Source organism: Neoarius graeffei, chromosome 8, assembly GCF_027579695.1.
Source record: "Neoarius graeffei isolate fNeoGra1 chromosome 8, fNeoGra1.pri, whole genome shotgun sequence".
NCBI classification, from domain to species: Eukaryota; Metazoa; Chordata; class Actinopteri; order Siluriformes; family Ariidae; genus Neoarius; species Neoarius graeffei.
The window spans coordinates 54036654-54059427 of NC_083576.1; the positions used below are offsets into that span (position 1 = coordinate 54036654).

Here is a 22774-nt window from a genome sequence, read left to right on the forward strand (position 1 = left end):
CATTTATTTATTGAGGAAAATGATCCAATATTACATATCTGTGAGTGGCAAAAGTATGTGAACCTTTGCTTTCAGTATTTGCTGTGACCCCCTTGTGCAGCAATAACTGCAACTAAATGTTTCCAGTAACTGTGGATCAGTCCTGCACACCGGATTGGAGGAATTTTAGCCCGTTCCTCCGTACAGAACAGCTTCAACTCTGGGATGTTGGTGGGTTTCCTCACATGAACTGCTCGCTTCAGGTCGTTCCACAACATTTCCATTGGATTAAGGTCAGGACTTTGACTTGGCCATTCCAAAACATTAACTTTATTCTTCTTTAACCATTCTTTGGTAGAACGACTTGCATGCTTAGGGTCGTTGTCTTGCTGCATGACCCACCTTCTCTTGAGATTCAGTTCATGGACAGATGTCCTGACATTTTCCTTTAGAATTCGCTGGTATAATTCAGAATTCATTGTTCCATCAATGATGGCAAGCCGTCCTGGCCCAGATGCAGCAAAACAGGCCCAAACCATGATACTACCACCACCATGTTTCACAGATGGGATAAGGTTCTTGTGCTGGAATGCAGTGTTTTCCTTTCTCCAAACATAATGCTTCTCATTTAAACCAAAAAGTTCTATTTTGGTCTCATCCGTCCACAAAACATTTTCCAATAGCCTTCTGGCTTGTCCACATGATCTTTAGCGAACTGCAGATGAGCAGCAATGTTCTTTTTGGAGAGCAGTGGCTTTCTCCTTGCAACCCTGCCATGCACACCATTGTTGTTCAGTGTTGTCCTGATGGTGGACTCATGAACATTAACATTAGCCAATGTGAGAGAGGCCTTCAGTTGCTTAGAAGTTGCCCTGGGGTCCTTTGTGACCTCGCCGACTATTACACGCCTTGCTCTTGGAGTGATTTTTGTTGGTCGACCACTCCTGGGGAGGGTAACAATGGTCTTGAATTTCCTCCATGTGTATGCAATCTGCCTGACTATGGATTGGTGGAGTCCAAACTCTTTAGAGATGGTTTTGTAACCTTTTCCAGCCTGATGAGCATCAACAACGCTTTTTATTTGGTCCTCAGAAATCTCCTTTGTTTGTGCCATGATACACTTCCACAAACACGTGTTGTGAAGATCAGACTTTGATAGATCCCTGTTCTTTAAATAAAACAGGGTGCCCACTCACACCTGATTGTCATCCCATTGATTGAAAACACCTGACTCTAATTTCACCTTCAAATTAACTGCTAATCCTAGAGGTTCACATACTTTTGCCACTCACAGATATGTAATATTGGATCATTTTCCTCAATCAATAAATGATCAAGTATAATATTTTTGTCTCATTTGTTTAACTGGGTTCTCTTTATCTACTTTTAGGACTTGTGTGAAAATCTGATGATGTTTTAGGTCATATTTATGCAGAAATATAGAAAATTCTAAAGGGTTCACAAACTTTCAAGCACCACTGTATGTGAAAACGTGTTCTCCTTGTTAGTTTATGTAAACATATATTCAATAAATTTTTAGTCAGAATAGTACTTTTAGATCAGGGCAGCATGGCGTAAACATTTAATTAACACCATTTAGTATTTTTTCCCCTTTCATTTCATTTAGTCAAAATAATCCATTTCTCACTGGAAGTGGTATTAAAGAGGAACTGAAGGCAAGTTTTTTATTATCAAAATTCTATTTATCTCATTTTATAAAACATAGGAACGCATTTCTGACAGCTATTTTGTCACTGCTGTAGCAAGTTACGAGTGTTTGAAATATGCTCTGTAATATATCAGTCCGTATGTCAAAGCAATGTCCGTAAACGAGATTCGCTGAGACCTGTGCGAGACGTCGTAGGACGGAAGTAAAACGTACAGCGGAAATCAAAGTGACCAACATCTGCCAATGTCGTCAAAAGACGCGTGCACCCTCCTTCGACTGCCGACGTAATCAAGCTGGAAGTTTTCCCTGTGTCCGAAATCGCTCCCTACTCACTATATAGGGCACTATACTTTGTAGCACTATCCGAAACCTTAGTGAGGATTATGTGTGAAATACGCTCAGTATAATATGTATTTATCACAAAAACACATGCATGTATTTATTATTTTGAAAACCCACCAGCCGCCTGATCTGGCATGCTTTAATTGTGTGACAGTAATGACGTAAATACCAGCGCGACGGACTCGTCCTTATCCTGTCGTCTTTCCAACTCTTCTCTACTCCACGTTGGTTCGAAGTCGTTCGAATAATCTCCATCACTAATGAAGCTGGCAGATCTCGAAATTAATCTAAATTGGAATGATATGGCGATCTGGCCGCTGTGTAAACCAGGGGTCACCAAACTTTTTTTCTCTGGGGGCCACATTGTCGTTCCTGACTGTGATGGGGGGGCGGGGTCGGGTCAGCTGTATAACGTAGAATTGTATGACCCAGACAAATATGACCACCAGCAGGCCTCATTGTGTAGTAGAGATTACTAGCCTGGCACAGCCATCCCCACTACTATACCAACACTTGATTCCTGGCACATATTTGTTTATCTTTACTAGTGGTTTGCAAAAGTAGTAATCGAGTCTTCACACTTTGTTTTAGTTTGAAATACCACTGATATTCCATTTATTTATTTTCTAATAAAAATAACATCAAAGCTGTCAAGGTAAGAAACATCTGCCTAGTTGAGGTGATTGACACTGGCAAAGGTGAGTGGAAAATTATAACTGTAGGTAGGCCTGTTGATATTATTAATAATATTAATAATAATTGTGTGCAGCACTTAATAAAGGTCAAATAAATAGGCCTATAAAATAAATACATTAAAAAAAACAGTGAAATTATAATAATATGAGCAATAGATCAATAGATCACAGCAGTTGTGCTGTGTCCCACACGTCATTGCTCTCATCCAAGGCCAATGCAAAAAACTCGAATTCTGACGCTTTCTCATTCAGCTGGTCATACACGCTGTCCCCCAGATCTTCGGTTTGCCTGGTCATAGTAGGTGCGGAGAGACTCGCTGCATTGAGCGCATCCTTCTTGTCGGGACACACCTCCTCGGCCACAGCAAGCATGCATACTTTAACAAAGTCCCCATCAGTAAACGGCTTTCCATGGGTAGCTAGTAGGTGAGCTACCTTATAGCTAGCTCGGACAGCAGCCTGGTTGATCTGGGTTTGGCGAAGGAATACATTCTGTTGTGCAGCCAGTCCGCATTTCATCCTCCGAATCCTGTCTTCTCTTGTTTGCCCTCGCAAACTAGCATATTCTTTGTGGCGGGTTTCGTAGTGACGACGCAGATTATATTCTTTGAAAACCGACACTTTCTTTACATACAAGACAAACTGCACGGCCCTTACACTGAATGAAAAAATAATCGGTGGTCCACTGTTCTTTAAAAACTCTGCACTCTCTGTCAGCTTTTCGCTGACCGCTCGCCATTTTGCTGTCCTGAACACTGACAGTTCTCTGTGCGTGCACTGCCTGTCACTGCTTGATCGCGAGCATATGACGAAAATTCGGAAAATATGAATAGTTCATTTTATAACTAAATATCAATTTTAATTGATAAAATCGACAAAATACAAGATGCAGACATGTTATTATTTGCCAAAAAGCAATTTAAAAAAATAGGCCATGACCACTTTTGGGGATTGCCTCATAGGGCCGGTTCAAGTGGTGAGGGGCTGGGGGGCCGGTCAAAGGGGGGTGGCGGGCCGGAGTTGGCCCGCGGGCCGTAGTTTGATGACCCCTGGTGTAAACAGTTTTCAAAATGGCGGCGCTGACAATTCACGTTTGGAGTCTCGCACAAGTCTTGTGAAGATCGCGCGGATAAGCGACGCCTGCCGTGGACCATACGAACTACATTCAACATGGCTAAAAACCGAAAAGGCTGATAAGTGTAATATAATATGCCAGTACGAGTCACGATATAAGGTTAATAAAACCGAAAACGTAATTGAATAACACGATAATTAAGAAAAAAAGCAAGTTTTAAAATGACTTCAGTTCCCCTTTAATTGGTTGTTTAGGGCCCCACATCGACTTCCTGTTTACCAACTGAATGTATTTACGAAACATATTAGGTGGATTTTGACGCTATTTCAAGAAGCAAGATGCTATTTCAAAATGACAGTTTACCAGGATGCTGTCTGAAATCCCTGGGCGGGGGGGGGTCACTGCTCTTTACTTACTACTTTCAGGGTTAATTATTTGTTGAAGTCAACATTCATAATAAGTGTCCTATTCCTTCGATTGCTTGCATTCTGATATAAGCGAGAGCGGGGGGGGGATACGTAAAGCCCAGTGCACACGGGCGATTTTCCGTCACTTGGTCGTGCAACTTTTTGACGCAAGCGTAAAATTGCTTTGTTTGCGGATATAAGCGCTGGCGATTTTTTTTTTCTTGCGACAGATCGCAGGTATCAAACATGCTTGATATTCTGCGACAGAAAAAATCGCCAGTCGCTGACTTGTTGCAGAGATACCGCTGTGTGTGCGTGTCTTTGCAGTACCGAAGCGATCACCTCCAAAAGCTAAGCCAATCCCTGCCCGCGAAGTAGTCATGTAATTTCCACGTGACTTGCATCCCCCTCCCCAGATCGCCCACTGGTTGCAGATGACGCGCACACGCAGCTACCCGAGAAGGGAAACTTGCGTCCAAAAATCACAATACGCTTGTGACGAGAAATCGCCCATGTGCGCCATGCTTAAGTGAGCAGTAGCTCACAGTTGGTCTTGTTTCATGAGCTTTCTGCAGTAGGGTTGGGCGGTATCCAAATTTTGATACCTTTAAACCGTCTCTGTGTTTTCCCGGGGTATACGGTATTACCGAGAAAAAAATAATATTTTGTTTCGGCCTACTGTGTAACGTGCGCCTATGCCTCAAATGTACTATTTAAAAGCAGCATAGCGAATTGTGTGCATTGTGGTATGGATTAAGCAGCAAAGCGAATTTTGTGCATTGATGAATGGATTAAGAGATATTTCAAAGCATCACGCAACTCTTCCTTCATCTTGAAAATAGCATTCAACTGTCGTTTACACATGTCTGCGTTGAAACGCCATTTGCAGCACTATTTCACCCACTCCATCAAAAAAAAGTACACGATGAGCAGGATCATACCCTTTCAAGCATGGGAAATAAAAAAAGAAAAGAAAAAGAATCAACCAACACCCAAGTCCGTTTAGACTGCGCGATAAACCATATTCTTCAGCGCAAATGAGGCGAACCTAATTCAAATGCGTGATAGCTGCACAAGGCAAAATCATATGGGCCCACGTCATGCCATGGCGGGGAAATTAATAATCAAATGGCCTTACCTTGCTTAAAACGTTGTCTTGATCACATAACTCCTTACAATTATTCCACTTAAATCCATACGGTTTAACACACCCAACAAAGATAGCAAGCGCATTGCTAATTCCCACCAGAAACCTAACAGTTCACGCTACGATGTTTTCTTCCGTTTCTTCAGTAGATGACATTTCAAACGTTTATTACCCACATCCCAAATGTCATACGTTATATTATTTTACCTTGTTGTTACTCATGTAACCTACTCAAAACACAACTCATTGGAGAGATCTCGTGGAAGTGGAGTACCCCAGGCTATGGTGTGCCTTAGGGGACATATTAGATTTTTTTCGATTTTGCGCGGTCATTTACATTATTGCTGGCTCTTCCTTTTCGTTTGGTTTGAAACCAAAATACTGCCACACTGTCGATGTTGTATTTTTTTTGCCACTAACTCGTTATCTTGACTTGCCATCTTTCAACCACGGTCTCAGTCTCTCTTTTTTTTTTTTAGATAGGACAGTATAGAGAGACAGGAAATGAGCGGGGGAGGGGGAGAGAGAGAGAGAGAGAGACGGGAAATAACCTCGGGTCGGAATCGAACCCGGGTCCCCGGATTTATGGTACGGTGCCTTAGCCATCTGAGCCATGACACCCCCGGTCTCAGTCTCTTGCGAAGCTTTCTGTCAGACTCCAAAATGTCACGCAGGGTTGCCATGGTAACGACATAAACAACCCTGCACGCGATGAAAACTTCTTTAGGAAATTGATAGAATTAGTGAAAATACGATCACACAGTTATTCGGGATGATCTTCAATTTATTATTTTATATTATGACCTCATGTGCTCCATATTTATTTAGATATTATATATTTTTTTAAAATGACGGTAATGAGACCGATACCGTTGGTACTTTTGGATACCTCGGGATACCTTCTTACCGTAATACCGCCCAACCCTATTCTGCAGTCTGTTAAAAGAGCGTACCTATTTCTTTCTAAATCTATTTGTACAGTCAATCTCACAACAGTTCTTTCCCATTTTAGATCTGTGTGTGGGTGTGTTTTCGCCTGTGTTACTTCCGCCTTGGATGAAGTCACATGCTTTTCCACTATTTTACGTTATTCTGCCCTCTGCTGTCTAAACAACACAATTACGGCGAGGAAAAACTAAGATTATGCAGCCTGATAATAAAGAGTCTTTTTTTTAATTTTATCAATTCAAATCATTATAAATTTGTATCATTTTTTGTCACACGATATATTGTTACATGCCTATGCACACACATATAGACTCATTTATTCACACACGGGCAATTAAGTGTAGCCAGTCCACCAAGGTTGGAAATTAACTTTTTTTTTATACACGTGCCACTGTGGCTGGTGGATTCCAAAATCTACCAACAACTCAAATTTTTTTTTACCAGCCACTTTCTTGTTTTAATTAAAAGTGTATCACTGCATTTGAAAAATAAAACAATAAGAGCTACAATGTTCAAGTATGATTATTTAGGTAAATAAGCTATTTTATTTTTCATCTCTAGCCGCTTTATCCTTCTACAGGGTCGCAGGCAAGCTGGAGCCTATCCCAGCTGACTACGGGCGAAAGGCGGGGTACACCCTGGACAAGTCGCCAGGTCATCACAGGGCTGACACATAGACACAGACAACCATTCACACTCACATTCACACCTACGCTCAATTTAGAGTCACCAGTTAACCTAACCTGCATGTCTTTGGACTGTGGGGGAAACCGGAGCACCCGGAGGAAACCCACGCGGACACGGGGAGAACATGCAAACTCCACACAGAAAGGCCCTCGCTGGCCCCGGGGCTCAAACCTGGACCTTCTTGCTGTGAGGCGACAGCGCTAACCACTACACCACTGTGCAGCCCTGAGAGTACAGATATTTGTGTTAAAATGTAAGAAGTAAAAAGCTGTAAGGAAAATAAATATTCAAGTAAAGAACAGACACCTGAAAACTCTACTTAAGTACAGCGACAAGGTATTCGTACTTTGTTACTTCCCACCTCTTACTATGTCAGACATCACTTGTTAGAATACATCTGCATGCGGTATCCAGATGTTACTGACCACACCTGATGGTTAAGATGGGTGAAACTGAGCAAAAGTATTAGCAGCATTTAGTAATTAAGCAACCAACTTCCCATTCCACTAATTAAGATAATGTGCTTCTGATTTTTATCCCCCGCTGGCCGAAAGGCCCGAAGGAGGGTTTATGTCATGGCGATGTCTGTCCGTCCCAGGAAGGGTGTTCACCTTCTCATCTCCTCTCACAATTTTTGGAGGAATTTCATGAAACTTGGCAGGATTCGTTGTTATATGTCTGTTATATGCATATTGTAATTTCGTTAAATTCGGTCACATTTTACCAGAATTACAGCCCTTGATTAACAACCTTGTACTTTCACAATTCCATGAAGGTGTGCTTGCCTTCTGACATCAACTCCTCTCAGAATTTTTGGACAAATTTCTCGAAGTTTGGCAAAAGGCCTTGTGAAATGATGGTAATACACATATTGTGATTTAATTTCGTTTGTGAAAATTTTACCAGAGTTTTGACCCTTGATTAAATAACTTGTACTTTGACAATTTCATGAGGGTGTACATTCTTCTGAAATCAACTCCTCTCACAGTTTGTGGAGGAATTTCACCAAACTTGGCAAAAGGCTTTGTCATATGACTGTTATACTCTTATTGAAATTTCGTTTAATTTGGGCAAATTGTACCAGAGTTATGCCCTTGATTATTAACAAACTTGTACTTTGGCAATTTCATCAAGGTGTGCTTGCTTTCTGAAATCAACTTCCCTTACAAGTTTTATCCCCCACTGGCCGAAAGGCCCGAAGGGGGATTATGTCGTGACGATGTCCGTCCGTCCATTCCAGGAAGGGTACTCACCTTCTGAAATCAACTCCTCTCACAATTTTTGGAGCAATTTCATGAAACTTGACAGGATTCTTTGTTATATGTCGGTAATACGCATACTGCAATTTCGTTCAATTCAGTTGCATTTTACCAGAGTTATGGCATAGTTGCCAGCAAGGGATATTGTGCTCTCAGAGCACTCTTGTTGATTGCTGGTAAGAAATACACCCAGAACTCCTGGATATTCTTGGAATGTTGATTTCGTGCCATGCCTTCTCTAAGGACTCATTATTAACATAATAGCTCCCAAAACAAAGGTCAGCTCTCCTCCAAACGTCAAATTTCTAGTTAATAGGTCATTTTATTTTTACTTAATAGACTGTTATTAACTTAACCATGAGCCTTCTGCAGCCAGGCAAACAATTGAAGCTGCACATGTCAGTTTATTTATGCATTTGCCACAAAAGCACAGTGCCACTGTTCATGAATGTTAAGTGGGTCGTAGCTAGGGGTGGGTATTGGCAAAGAAGTCACGATTCACTTCGAATCACGATTCACATGCTACGATGCGATACTATCACGATGCATCACGATTCTTGAATTATTGCGATGCATTGCGATATATTCAACATACTTCAGTGAAAATGTAAAAAAAAAATAGAGCATAATTACCAGTGGCTGTGTACGATGTGGATAGTGTCTCCAATTGATGCATAACTCAGAGCAACTCAGTTCATAACTGAATTTATTGAAACGACTTTGGAGGTAGTTGCCATTAAAACAAATACTGTTTCCATACTTAACAAGTGGACACACTAATGACAAAAATTGCATAGGATTTATAAAACTAAAAATAATAAAAGAAAACTAATAGCAGCAGTTTTCAATTTCTTTGCAGCACCTGCAGTATGGGAGGACAAGGCAATAATAAATATCAAAATATATATACTATATTAGGGCGGCACGGTGGTGTAGGGATTAGCGCTGTCGCCTCACAGCAAGAAGGTCCTGGGTTCGAGCCCCGGGGCCGGCGAGGGCCTTTCTGTGTGGAGTTTGCATGTTCTCCCCGTGTCCGCGTGGGTTTCCTCCGGGTGCTCCGGTTTCCCCCACAGTCCAAAGACATGCAGGTTAGGTTAACTGGTGACTCTAAATTGAGCGTAGGTGTGAATGTGAGTGTGAATGGTTGTCTGTGTCTATGTGTCAGCCCTGTGATGACCTGGCGACTTGTCCAGGGTGTACCCTGCCTTTCGCCCGTAGTCAGCTGGGATAGGCTCCAGCTTGCCTGCGACCCTGTAGAAGGATAAAGCGGCTAGAGATAATGAGATGAGATGAGATATACTATATTACTCAGTGCATTAAATTATCATCATCATCATCATTATATTATTTGTTACATTACTTTACATTATATTTAAATGCCTTATGCATTTATAGTTTGTGGAGCATCCTCAAATTAGGAAACAATACACTCACTAAGCATATTTCTTTTAGCATGTTGTAGTACCGCAGCAGTTATGTCAGACTCGGTGAGTGTGCAGATGTCCTTCTCAGATTTACGTATTTCTGCAGACAGGAGTGCAGTGTGGATGGCAGGCTGTTGCTCTAAAAAGCGCTCAAGCATGTCGTGCGCGCTGTTCCAGCGAGATTTGTAAACAGAGTCGCAGTCGCATATGATGTCTATGCAGAATGTCTAGGTCGCAGTAGCCCACCGCCGGAAATGCCACTGGCATGAAGGCAGCGGGCGTCAAAAACTCCACGGCGACATCTACAGGACTGGAAGTTGTATTCTACTTGTTTTTAGCTGATGTTCGCCAACCTTTCATACAATTTTATTTATTCATTTTTAAAAATTAATAATCGATATTTGGCATCAAGAATCGATGCAGTATATCGTGAAAGTTAGTATCGCGATGCATTGTCATGACGATTATTTTGCACACCCCTAGTCGTAGCTATTTCTTCTGGGCTGCACGGGCGATTGCGCTAAGACAACGAGGGAGGCTCAGCCTCCCCTAAAAATTCTGGATCTGAAATGGCAATGTTATAAGTTATAACATTGCTATTTCAGATCCAGAATCATAGAAATGTATGTGCTCAACCCAACTACAGTGCGAAATCATTCCATTATAACTTTCCCCAGTTTGCCTAATGTGCACGTGAGTTTTTCCCCCTCGTGACAGCGCGATACAGCCCAGCCTCAGTGCACTTCGATGGCATTTGGGAGCTATGCACTTTTCAATATCAAAATGCAAGACAATTATTGGACAAATGCTGCGAAAACGCCCGCCCACCGGACTCCCAGCCTCAGTGGACTTCAATGGCATTTGGGAGCTATGCGCTTTTCAATATCAAAATGCAAGACGGTTATTGGACAAATACTGCGAAAACGCCCGCCCACGGACTCCGAGCCTCACAGTGGGAGGGACATGGCAGTTTCTGCGAGGAGACTGGTGATTGGTGAAAGCGGCCGGATATTTTCTTTGATTGACAGCTCGTTTCAAATATAGACAGGCAGTGGTGAATTTCAGTTCAGTCCCATGCGGATTCACAAGTGCTGTGGTATATTGTAAGAGATCAGCTTACATTTCGATTTCATTCATTACATACAGTTTCTACCAGCTTTTTTTTAGTTTGTATATATTTTCATTGTAAATAAAGTGTAAATATAGTGTTGTCAAGTTTGCTATCTTAGTTCCAGAAATTTCGTTTATTTGAGTGACTGAACTTGAACTTGAAGGGGCTAATCAGCTAGCAAGAAAGCTGCGCACGGATGCCAAGCATTGCTGATTTAATTTTGGCGAAGCCATTTGCCAGTCTTCCTTTCGAGGAAAAAATTAAAATTAAAGAGCAAGGTAGACCAACGCCTCAAATTGACTTGGTGAAAAAGGTAGGGAATAATACTCGTTCCTTTCAGCTCTCCTGGTACGAGAAAGTGAATTGGCTAACAGCAAGTGACCCACATCAACAACAGTAAATAGGCTACTTTAGTAACATGTCATGGATGGACCAAAAATATAGAATCTATTTAAAATGTTTATGCTGAGTATATTATATTGGAATATATATTTTTCTGGATATGAATTAAACACAGCTACAATTTGGAAAACATTTTTAAACAAAAACACACCCGAGAACATTTCACACTACAGACCTGGATTAAAAGTGAAGGGTTATCAAAATTGTCAATAAAACATTTCTCAGTCAAAATAAGTAAAATATAGGGAAAGTGTCATTGAATGAAATGTGTGGCACCCAGCTCTATGTTTGGCTCCCCAAGGTCAGTGCTTGTGCCTATTCCAGAACACTCTGCTGTTACTGCTGAGGTTCCTGACAAAGAGCTGCTTTCAATAATGATCAATTTTTAAACAACATGCCACAATTTTAAAATATAAAATGTTAAAATATACCCCCCCCAACACCACCATCATGTATATTGGACAGTAGGCTAATGGGCCAAAAGAACCTGTTATTTCACAGTTTGTGACCCTGCCAACAATCAGCCAGATCAGAGGCAAGAGTATGGGCAAAATTGATGTGTTTTTTCTTTTTTCTTTTAAAATGTTTGAAAGACTACCAGCCGCCACTGCTAGGCTGTGTCTGCACTCGTGGTTCAAATACTGTAACTTCTCACGTACGACACCATCCCAAGCTTTCCTCTCAGAGGTAAATAATGCCATACTGCAAAAGCAATGTGTGGGCTGTGAAGTATTTTGGGGTTTTGTTCTACTACAGTATGTAAGTGCCACAGTAATACCTTGGCACTGTGCCCAGGTACTAACCGCATTTCCAAAAAGGTTGGGATATTTTCCAAAATGCAATAAAAACAAAAATCTGTGATTTGTTGATTCACATGAACCTTTATTTAAGTGGCAAAAGTACAAATAAAAGATTTTCAGTAGTTTTACTGACCAACTTAATTGTATTTTGAGAATATAAACAAAGCTAGAATTTGATGCCTGCAACACACACCAAAAAAAAGTTGGGACAGAGGCATTATTACTACTGTGTTACATCACCTTTCCTTTTAATAACACTTTTTAATCGTATGGGATCGGAGGATAATAATTGTTGCAATTTTGCAATTGGAATTTTTGCCCATTCTTGCTTGATACAAGACGTCAGCTGCCCAACAGTCCATGGTCGCTGTTCTCTGATTCTCCTCTTCATGATGCGCCATACATTCTCAGTAGGAGACAGATCTGGACTGGCAGCAGGCCAGTCAAGCACATGCACTCTGCACACTGTGGTAGCCCGTGCAGAATGAGACCTGGGATTGTCCTGCTCAAATAAGTATGGACTTCCCGGGAAGAGATGTTGCCTCTTAGTATTTAGTATATTGATGTAAGTATACACATTTTATTTATTAATTATTTCTAAGAAATGAACATTCCTTGTTTCTAATGTGGCAGAGCAGCAGTAACTGATGAGCTGAGTCACCCACCATACTCAGACAGGATGCATAATTTATTCCAACATTTCCATGTTCTAGTTATTGGTAGGCGGCACGGTGGTGTAGTGGTTAGCACTGTCGCCTCACAGCAAGAAGGTTCTGGGTTCGAGCCCAGTGGCCAACGGGGCCTGCCTTTGTGGAGTTTGCACGTTCTCCCCGTGTCTGCGTGGGTTTCCCGCACAGGCCCTGTGATGACCTGGAGACTTGTCCAGGGTGTACCCCATCTCCCGCCCATAGTCAGCTGGGATAAGCTCTAGCTTGCTCGCAACCCTGCACAGGATAAGCGGTTACGGACAATGGATGGATGGATAGTTGTTGGTGATTGAGTATGGGTTCAGTGGTGATGAACAAACACTTGTTATATGGTTAAATCCAAACCGCAGGCTCAACCACCTCCCCGTCCGAGGTGACTCCCTCATTCTTGATGTTGTTCCAGCACTTATGGCTGAGAGGTCTGGAGGTGAGAGTGGGAGAGAGCTCGGAGTGGTAGGTAGCAGGCCCCATGACAAGCGAGGTGATGCAAAAGTGTAAATTAAAGTCTTGGTCTTTCTCGTTTCTGAAATCCATTCACCACACTTACAATTTCCATAAAGTATATCTGTAAAAACATACTACCAGCTCCCACCCAAGTATATTTCAGATATTTGAGAAACATTGAATCCTGTAAGTATTAACTAGCATTACCTATTATAGAAAGGCAGTGAAGTGGTACTAGATATTGAACTTTTCCTAAAGTCAGTCATGTTTTTATCATGCTGCTATAACAGTTAAATAAAGGGAAGTCCCTGATAGAAATCTATGCTTGAAAATGTGCTCACATTAGCGCTCACTATTTGACGACAGAGATTGATCTTCTATTTCACAGGCTCATGTATTACAGTGTGAACATACTTGAGCATGTGATAAAAATGGTACTCGAAAATGAATCCAGCAGACATCATTTCACCTGCTCTGAATATCTTGCACATTGAAGAGAAATGTGTAGAAAGGTTTGCTTTGCTTACTGCACAAACACTATGTGCTGTTGATTAGATTGCTAAGTAGCACAGCAGCATATATCACATATTCTTCTGAAGTTCCTTCTTGTTGTCCTGTCCTTGGTCTGCGTAACCCTGGTATAAATATAACCCCTGTTCTGTTACATCGTCGCCACTGCCGAACCCGATCCAGGCTTGAGGCGAACCATGTTTGGTTGGCTTGGCCAGAATTGCAGCAGTAGGGTGGCCAGTTCCTTTCTGCGCACTCGCACATTCACACATATGGGCAATTTAGAGTAGCCCGTTAACCTAACTGCATGTCTTTTGGACTGCGGAGGAAACCAGAAGAGAACATGAAAACTCCACACAGAAAGACCCCCCTCGGTCACTGGGCTCAAACCCAGAACCTTGCTGTGAGGTGACAGTGTTAACCACGACACCACTGTGCCATTCTGTTCTATAGTTATGTGTATAGATGATAAATAAATGTCTCAAAAGTAGCACAGTGGCATAATCATAAATCTAGCGGCAGCGGAATTATTGTTCTCAAGTGGCAGCTTTTCCCCTCGAACAGGGCCATTCATAACCGCTTCATACCCCGTAATAAATGTCTGCTTATTTTACGTCCTTAATGATGTTCCTCCACTTCACAGAATGATTACTGTGATAGAGCTAGCACTTCAGAAGGAAGTTTGTGTTTTGAACCAACGGTGAGATGAGGCTGAAGCTGGTGACGTTTTGTTTATTAGGACCCGCAATAGCTTAAGCAGCCAAATAAATGACTTTGCAGGTTCTCAGTAGACTCCTTTTAATTCCCCAACCCTATTTATAAAGTTACTTAAAAGAAATCTTATCTGTAAGTGCTGCAATCAGCATTCACCATGGCCCAAACATAACTCAGTGTCGCGCCATGCTTTGAATTCCATACAGAAATAAATAACACTATCAGAGCCAGGCTTGACTTTTCTCAGAAGCTCTTGATCGCCGTCTGTGCGGCTGTGTGTGATTGAGGCAGATTGTCAAGCTGAGGGAGGCTCAGCGACTTACACTCAAGCTGTTTGAATGTTAAGTGGCTGTCTCTGAGATGCCGAGGCTCTCCACAGCATTGGCTACTCCCGCACAGCTCTTCACTAGCATCTGCCCACTCTGCCAGCTGGACCTCTCAGGCTTGGCATGTATTCCCACCTTCTCCTAACCCAGCAGCCGAACAGCACCCAGCTGGAGCCTGGCTCTCGCTTTCTCACCCAACCCTGCAGACACCTGTCTTAGCGGTATTTTCACAAAATCTGCTGCATCATGAGGGGAGCGTTTGAATTCAGCCTCTATCTTCAGCAGCTGCCTCAAGAGGCGTGTAGTTTGCATGGTCACTTAACGCCAGCAGAGAGACTACAGACTGCCAGTCTGCAAACATATTCATGCCTTATTTGGACCTTTACAGCTTGCGTCTTGTATTCTAATAGCATATTGATGAGCTTAAAGAGCGGATTTATGAATTCACAGCCTGTTCCTGAAATGAAAATTGAACAAAGCAAAAGGTCACAGATTCTTTATTAAAAAGCCTTGCTTTGTTCATGGACGCTGTCAGAACGGGTATGATATGATGCGGTACAATTTTGATTCTTTTGACAACCATTTGGTGTTTGAAGATATTATTAAATCTGCTGCAATATGATTTAGTAGCCTCTGATGGATATGTAACCAACTTTTGCTTACAGTCTGCAGTGGCCTACTGTTAATTCATGAATGATGATTCACAGGTCTATTTTAAGTATCAGAGTTATGGGCTCTATCACCTTGCTTTCCTATTTGCACATTATCCATAACCACTTACAATGGTGCTTGAAAGTTGGTGAACCCTTTAGAAATTCCTATATTTCTGCATAAATATGACCTAAAACATCATCAGATTTTCACACAAGTCCTAAAAGTAGATAAAGAGAACCCAGTTAAACAAACGAGACAAAAATATTATACTTGGTCATTTATTTATTGAGGAAAATGATCCAATATTACATATCTGTGAGTGGCAAAAGTATGTGAACCTTTGCTTTCAGTATCTGGTGTGACCCCCTTGTGCAGCAATAACTGCAACTAAACGTTTCCGGTAACTGTTGATCAGTCCTGCACACCGGCTTGGAGGAATTTTAGCCCATTCCTCCATACAGAACAGCTTCAACTCTGGGATGTTGGTGGGTTTCCTCACATGAACTGTTTGCTTCAGGTCCTTCCACAACATTTCGATTGGATTAAGGTCAGGACTTTGACTTGGCAAAACATTAACTTTATTCTTCTTTAACCATTCTTTGGTAGAACGACTTGTGTGCTTAGGGTCGTTGTCTTGCTGCATGACCCACCTTCTCTTGAGATTCAGTTCATGGACAGATGTCCTGACATTTTCCTTTAGAATTCACTGGTATAATTCAGAATTCATTGTTCCATCAATGATGGCAAGCCATCCTGGCCCAGATGCAGCAAAACAGGCCCAAACCATGATACTACCACCACCATGTTTCACAGATGGGATAAGGTTCTTATGCTGGAATGCAGTGTTTTCCTTTCTCCAAACATAACGCTTCTCATTTAAACCAAAAAGTTCTATTTTTGTCTCATCTGTCCACAAAACATTTTTCCAATAGCCTTCTGGCTTGTCCACGTGATCTTTAGCAAACTGCAGATGAGCAGCAATGTTCTTTTTGGAGAGCAGTGGCTTTCTCCTTGCAACCCTGCCATGCACACCATTGTTGTTCAGTGTTCTCCTGATGGTGGACTCATGAACATTAACATTAGCCAATGTGAGAGAGGCCTTCAGTTGCTTAGAAGTTACCCTGGGGTCCTTTGTGACCTCGCCGACTATTACACACCTTGCTCTTGGAGTGATCTTTGTTGGTTGACCACTCCTGAGGAGGGTAACAATGGTCTTGAATTTCCTGAATAGAGATGGTTTTGTAACCTTTTCCAGCCTGATGAGCATCAACAACGCTTTTTCTGAGGTCCTCAGAAATCTCCTTTGTTCGTGCCATGATACACTTCCACAAACATGTGTTGTGAAGATCAGACTTTGATAGATCCCTGTTCTTTAAATAAAACAGGGTGCCCACTTACACCTGATTGTCATCCCATTGATTGAAAACACCTGACTCTAATTTCACCTTCAAATTAACTGCTAATCCTAGAGGTTCACATACTTTTGCCACTCACAGATATGTAATATTGTATCATTTTCCTCAATAAATAGATGACCAAGTATAATATTTTTGTCTCATTTGTTTAACTGGGTTCTCTTTATCTACTTTTAGGACTCGTGTGAAAATCTGATGATGTTTTAGGTCACATTTATGCAGAAATAATAGAAATTCTAAAGGGTTCACAAAAGCACCACTGTAAATACAAAATGTTTTGATGTCTGGCAAATTCCTATTTTTTAATATGCACATCTGAGCTGTGTGTTTTTATTGATGTATAAAATAATTCAGCTAGAGGTTAGATAGTAAATAAATAATAATCAAATGATTATTTCAGCATATTGATGCCTTGTGAAATAAATATATTGGCTCATAATATATATATATATATATATATATATATATATATATATATATATATATATATATATATATATATATTACATTTATACATTTATATATTTACATATATATTTACATTTACATATATATATATATATACATTTGCTTGTCTGCATGTTTTTATGGCTATACAGGGCCTTGCTTCTCACAGAGAGAGCTCTCATCCTGCTGACTGTAATCTGGGTTCTCTTTATCTACTTGTCAGACTTGTGTGAAAATCTGATGATGTTTTAGGTCATATTTATGCAGAAATATAGGAAATTTTCAAGGGTTCACAAACGTTCAAGCACCACTGTATCCTGTGCAGGGTCGCAGGCAAGCTGGAGCCTATTCCAGCTGACTATGGTCAAGAGGCAGAGTACACCCTGGACACGTCGCCAGATCAGCGAAGGGCTGACACATAGATACAAACAACCATTCACACCTATGGTCAATTTAGAGCCACCAATTAGCCTAACCTCTTTGGAATGTGGGGGAAACCAGAGCACCCAGAGGAAACCCACGCAGACACGGGGAAAGCATGCAAACTCCACACAGAAAGGCCCCCGTCGGCCACTGGGCTCGAACCCAGAACCTTCTTGCTGTGAGGCGACAGTGCTACAGTAATCACTACACCACTGTGCCACGTATTTGTGCATCAGTTTAAAACAAATGGATTTTTGCACATCAGTTGCACACTGTTTTATAATTATCATGGATAATAATCACTTTATAATTCTTTCCTTGATTAATGTCTATCATTTCCTCATTGTATCAAGCCAAAATGTCCAATCTTTACAACCCCATTTCTTACGTTTACTGTAGCATGTTACTCAGAAAGGCACATGTAGTTAGTGTCTTTACTTTAAAAGGTAATTATGGTCCAGTTATGTATCTTAAGCCTTTTGTTTTTAAAGGGACATTATGTCCACTTTTCCAGATGAAAGGTTAAAGTTTAAAAAAAAAGATAAGAATATCAATACAGAGATAAGAAAAGGTACAACTTCGTACCTTTTTTTTCCCCCCGAGTGTGTATAATTTAATACAGTCTCCGAGAGTCGGCTATGCAACACCAAAACAATTGACTCCTTTTATTTTTATGTAAATGCCTTAATAGTATTCACGAAACACGACACAATTTGTACAGAATGGCACAGAAAAAAACATATTCGAGCCAGTAAGCTGTGGCACTACAAATGTTTCACAGGGTTTCTTTTAATATAATTTTGATTGAGAAGCTGCTTTTTTAAAACCACACGGGCCATCTTGTGTCCTCACAAAAATGTTAATATAAATAGCCCGACTGCAAATCCCAGATGAGAAGAACATTCTTCCTATTTTGGCTTTAGTAAGCAACATGGCAAGGATTCTGAGCTCTTTTTGGCTTTTGACAGAGAACACGGTTTGGCACATTCAGTTTTACTTGTTTGATTTGACTGTGTCGTTTGATAGGCAACACTTTCACAGAGTCAACATTGCCTATTTTTTCATGAAAACAACCCAGCCAAGGAATTAGTTATAACCAGGTAGGACGATTTTGTGTTGCAGAGCATGTGATCTAGCTAGAATGTGTTTATGAACAGTAAAGCTTGAAAGTTTTACAGGATGTACAATATGCATGATGTGAACATAAATGCGTCTAATTTAGTGAAAACCTGTTTAAAATGTTATTTGTTATCTGGACATTGGTAGTCTTTTTGTTTTGTGATAGACAGTCTATTAAAAATGGCACATCACCTTTATGGGAACATCTAATAAGTATTATGGTCATCATATTAGTGATAATTGAGGCAGAGTCCATGCCTTATGTATATACAGTTGTGGTCAGAAGTTTACATACAGTGACATGAATGTCATCTTGGACATGAATGTCATGGTAATATTTGGGCTTTCAGTCATTTCTTTGAACTGTTCTTTTTCTGTGGCAGAATGATTATACAGCATGCATTTTCATTAAAAAGAAAAAAACGCTAGAATTTGGTACACAAGTTTTAATTTTCTTTGGGTTTTCTGAAATCAATAGAGGGTCAAAAATATACATACAGCACACCAAATATTTGGGTAAAATGTCTCTTTGCAAGATTCACCTTGACCAAACATTTTTGTTTACCATGAACAAGCTTCTGGCAGAATTCTGGTTGGATATTTCGTGACTCTTCATGGTAGAACTGGTAGAGTTCAATTAATTTTTTTTTTCATGCCATGGACTCAACTTATAAGCATGGTCCATATGTTTTCAATAGGGTTGAAGTCTGGACTTGTTTTAAGCTTAATGTTAGCCTGCTTTATCCTCCACAACCAGCTCTGATGCGTGTTTGGGTTCATTGTCCTGTTGTAAGTCCCAAGTCGTGTTCAAGTTTCTGATGGTTTATGCTGAAGAATTCTGAGGTAGTCCTCCTGCTTCATTATTCCATCCACTTTGTTCAATGAACCAGTTCCACTGGCAGCAAAACAGCCCCAGAGTATGATGATCCTACCACCACCACCAGCAGCAGCTGGTACAGCGTCTCTCTGTACATGGTGGTCATTGTGGCCAAACAACTCAATCTTTGTCTCATCTGACCATACAGCTATCCTCCAGAAGGCTTTTTCTTTGTCCGTGTGGTCAGCTTCAAACTTTAGTTAAGCTTGAAAGTGTTGATTTTGGAGCAGGGGGTTATTTCTTGGATAGCAGCCTCTTAGTCCATGGTGAGCTGAACTGTAGACAGTGATCCATCAGCTTCCAGTTCATGGCAGGGCTGTGCCATGGTGGTTCCCAGGTTGTTCCTGACCATCCAAACCAATTTCCTTTCAGCTGAGGGTGACAGTTTGGGTTTTCTTGAAGCAAAGTGGCTTGGCAAAGTGACTACACCGCACAATAACTTGCATACAGTTGTTTGAAGTGATCTTGGAATTTGCAGTTGTTTAGAAATAGCTCCAAGAGACATTCTGGAGTTGTGTACATCTGCAATCCTCATTCTCAGATCTGCACTGAGCTCCTTGGACTTTCCCATTGTATTGTGTGTTGGTCAATCCAATGAGTGCTGTAAACAAACCCTTTTTATGAAAGCACAGAGAAGCTACCAACTGTAGTCAATCATGATCACTAACAGGAAGTTAAGAGACCTCGACCTTGGCAACATTTTGGAAGTTTCGGCACCTCTGAATTAATAATCTAAGTGAGTGTATGTAAATTTTTGCCCCTGTATGTATAATTTTGACCCTGTGTTGGTTTCAGAAAACCCAAAGAAAATTAAAACTTGTGCACCAAATTCTAGTGTAATTTTTTTTTTTTGGATATGAATGCCTGAATATGAATTCATATCCAAGATGACATTCATGTCACTGTATGTAAGCTTATGACCACAACTGTATTTACAGTATACACATGTATGCAAATGATATGAAGATATCATTTATATGAAGCAGCAGTCTGCATGCTGTTCTGTGTGTGAGCGTGTCTTTCCAAAGTGCATATGACAAGTAATTAAGCCTGTGCCATGATCGTTTATTCTAATACCATCACAACCCATCGGTCTGTCTGCGCTAGTATTTGGAGAAACACATCTATTGTTATTTAAGTAATAAGCTGACTATACTTTTGGTCGTCTACACATGTCTGCTTCTTTTTTAAAATTAGATTCCTAGTAAATAAAACTAATTTTAACGTGTGAGCTTTAATGGCGTGTGTTGTGATGTTGTAGATAGTGTGGCATGTCACCATGAGGTATTTAGTCCTGTATCAACACTTAGCTGATTGTCAATGAGGTGCGAGGTATGACTTTCCTGCGCCTCCTGCCAAGAGCAGTCAGTTCTGTGGGGGTTTCAGTTTCCTGTCTCTCCAATACACTGCAGGCATAAATCACGCTAAACATAAGCTGCTATCAACAAGAGACAATACTATTTATCAGGAGTCAGTTATGTTTACAATGCTTTCGGCTGTTGTACCGTAGCTCAGTAATCACAACGCCTAGTTAAGCCTATCACAGTTATCGTCTAATCCATTAGCAGAGCTGTCTGGGATTATTTGATCTGATTGTGATTAATTGTTAGACTCCACAATGATATGTTTCTGTGCACGCAGCCAATAAACGTGAAGCTCATTCTCAGCTGATTTCCTGATTTCCTGTCATTATATAGGTAGAATGAATCATCATCATTCTTCTTGGTTTTGAGCTATGAGCTATTTGGATCGGTTTTGTCAAGTAACGTCGATGTTTAGGGTAGTCGTAGTAGTCCCACTAAGACACATTTAAGACGACAAAATAGTACATTATTATTATTATTATTATTATTGCTGCTGTTGTTATTATTTATGTAAGTAGTTCTTTGTGTGTCATCCCTTTGCAGTTTTTTATAGACAGAATTTTAGTGTTAATTAGTTGTCTATGTGCATTATTGTACTAGTGATATAATTAACAGTTATTCCATGAAATCGAGTCGGACATGAGCCGATAGCTGACGAGGCGCATAGCACCGAGTCGGCTATAAGCCATGTTCGACAAGATTGAGTGGAATAACTGTTTTATTCTATCCGCAGGGGCGGCACGGTGGTGTAGTGGTTAGCGCTGTCGCCTCACAGCAAGAAGGTCCTGGGTTCGAGCCCCGGGGCCGGTGAGGGCCTTTCTGTGTGGAGTTTGCATGTTCTCCCCGTGTCCGCGTGGGTTTCCTCCGGGTGCTCCGGTTTCCCCCACAGTCCAAAGACATGCAGGTTAGGTTAACTGGTGACTCTAAATTGACCGTAGGTGTGAATGTGAGTGTGAATGGTTGTCTGTGTCTATGTGTCAGCCCTGTGATGACCTGGCGACTTGTCCAGGGTGTACCCCGCCTTTCGCCCGTAGTCAGCTGGGATAGGCTCCAGCTTGCCTGCGACCCTGTAGAACAGGATAAAGCGGCGAGAGATAATGAGATGAGATGAGATTCTATCCGCATTCACTGTATTTTGAGAAACCGAGCATTTTTATTTTTTGCAAATTCGATAAATAAAAACTTTGTACAAAACGTCCGACAAAATCATTTCCGCTTAGAACGTAAACAAACTGGTGAAATGCCAGTCGCAATTTATGAAAAATGCTGTAATAATAATAATTATTGGGAAAAAAAGATACATTCTTACCATCAAATACTTTTATTCCGTATTTTATTGCTTTTTTTAAATTTTTTGCTCGAGTAGAGTTTTTATTTCGTCCTCGGTTGGTTCAGCAACACGTGCCACCATTTTGTTTTTCTATACTCATGGTATATGAGCTGATAGCCTCGTAGTAGAGTAGCCAATCAGAACACGCGATTGCTCATATCCAGTGAATGTGGATAGAATAATTTTATATATATATATATATATATATATATATATATATATATATATATATTTAAAAAAGGGGCGGCACGGTGGTGTAGTGGTTAGCGCTGGCGCCTCACAGCAAGAAGGTCCGGGTTCGAGCCCCGTGGCCGGCGAGGGCCTTTCTGTGCGGAGTTTGCATGTTCTCCCCGTGTCCGCGTGGGTTTCCTCCGGGTGCTCCGGTTTCCCCCACAGTCCAAAGACATGCAGGTTAGGTTAACTGGTGACTCTAAATTGAGCGTAGGTGTGAATGTGAATGTGAATGGTTGTCTGTGTCTATGTGTCAGCCCTGTGATGA

The 22774-nt window shown here is 41.0% G+C and overlaps 1 protein-coding gene across 1 annotated transcript in view; it reads left to right on the top strand.

The window, feature by feature from the left end:
• sorbs2b (sorbin and SH3 domain containing 2b) overlaps positions 1-22774 on the top strand; it is a 114411-nt gene that overhangs the window by 9447 nt on the left and 82190 nt on the right. The window lies entirely within an intron of this gene.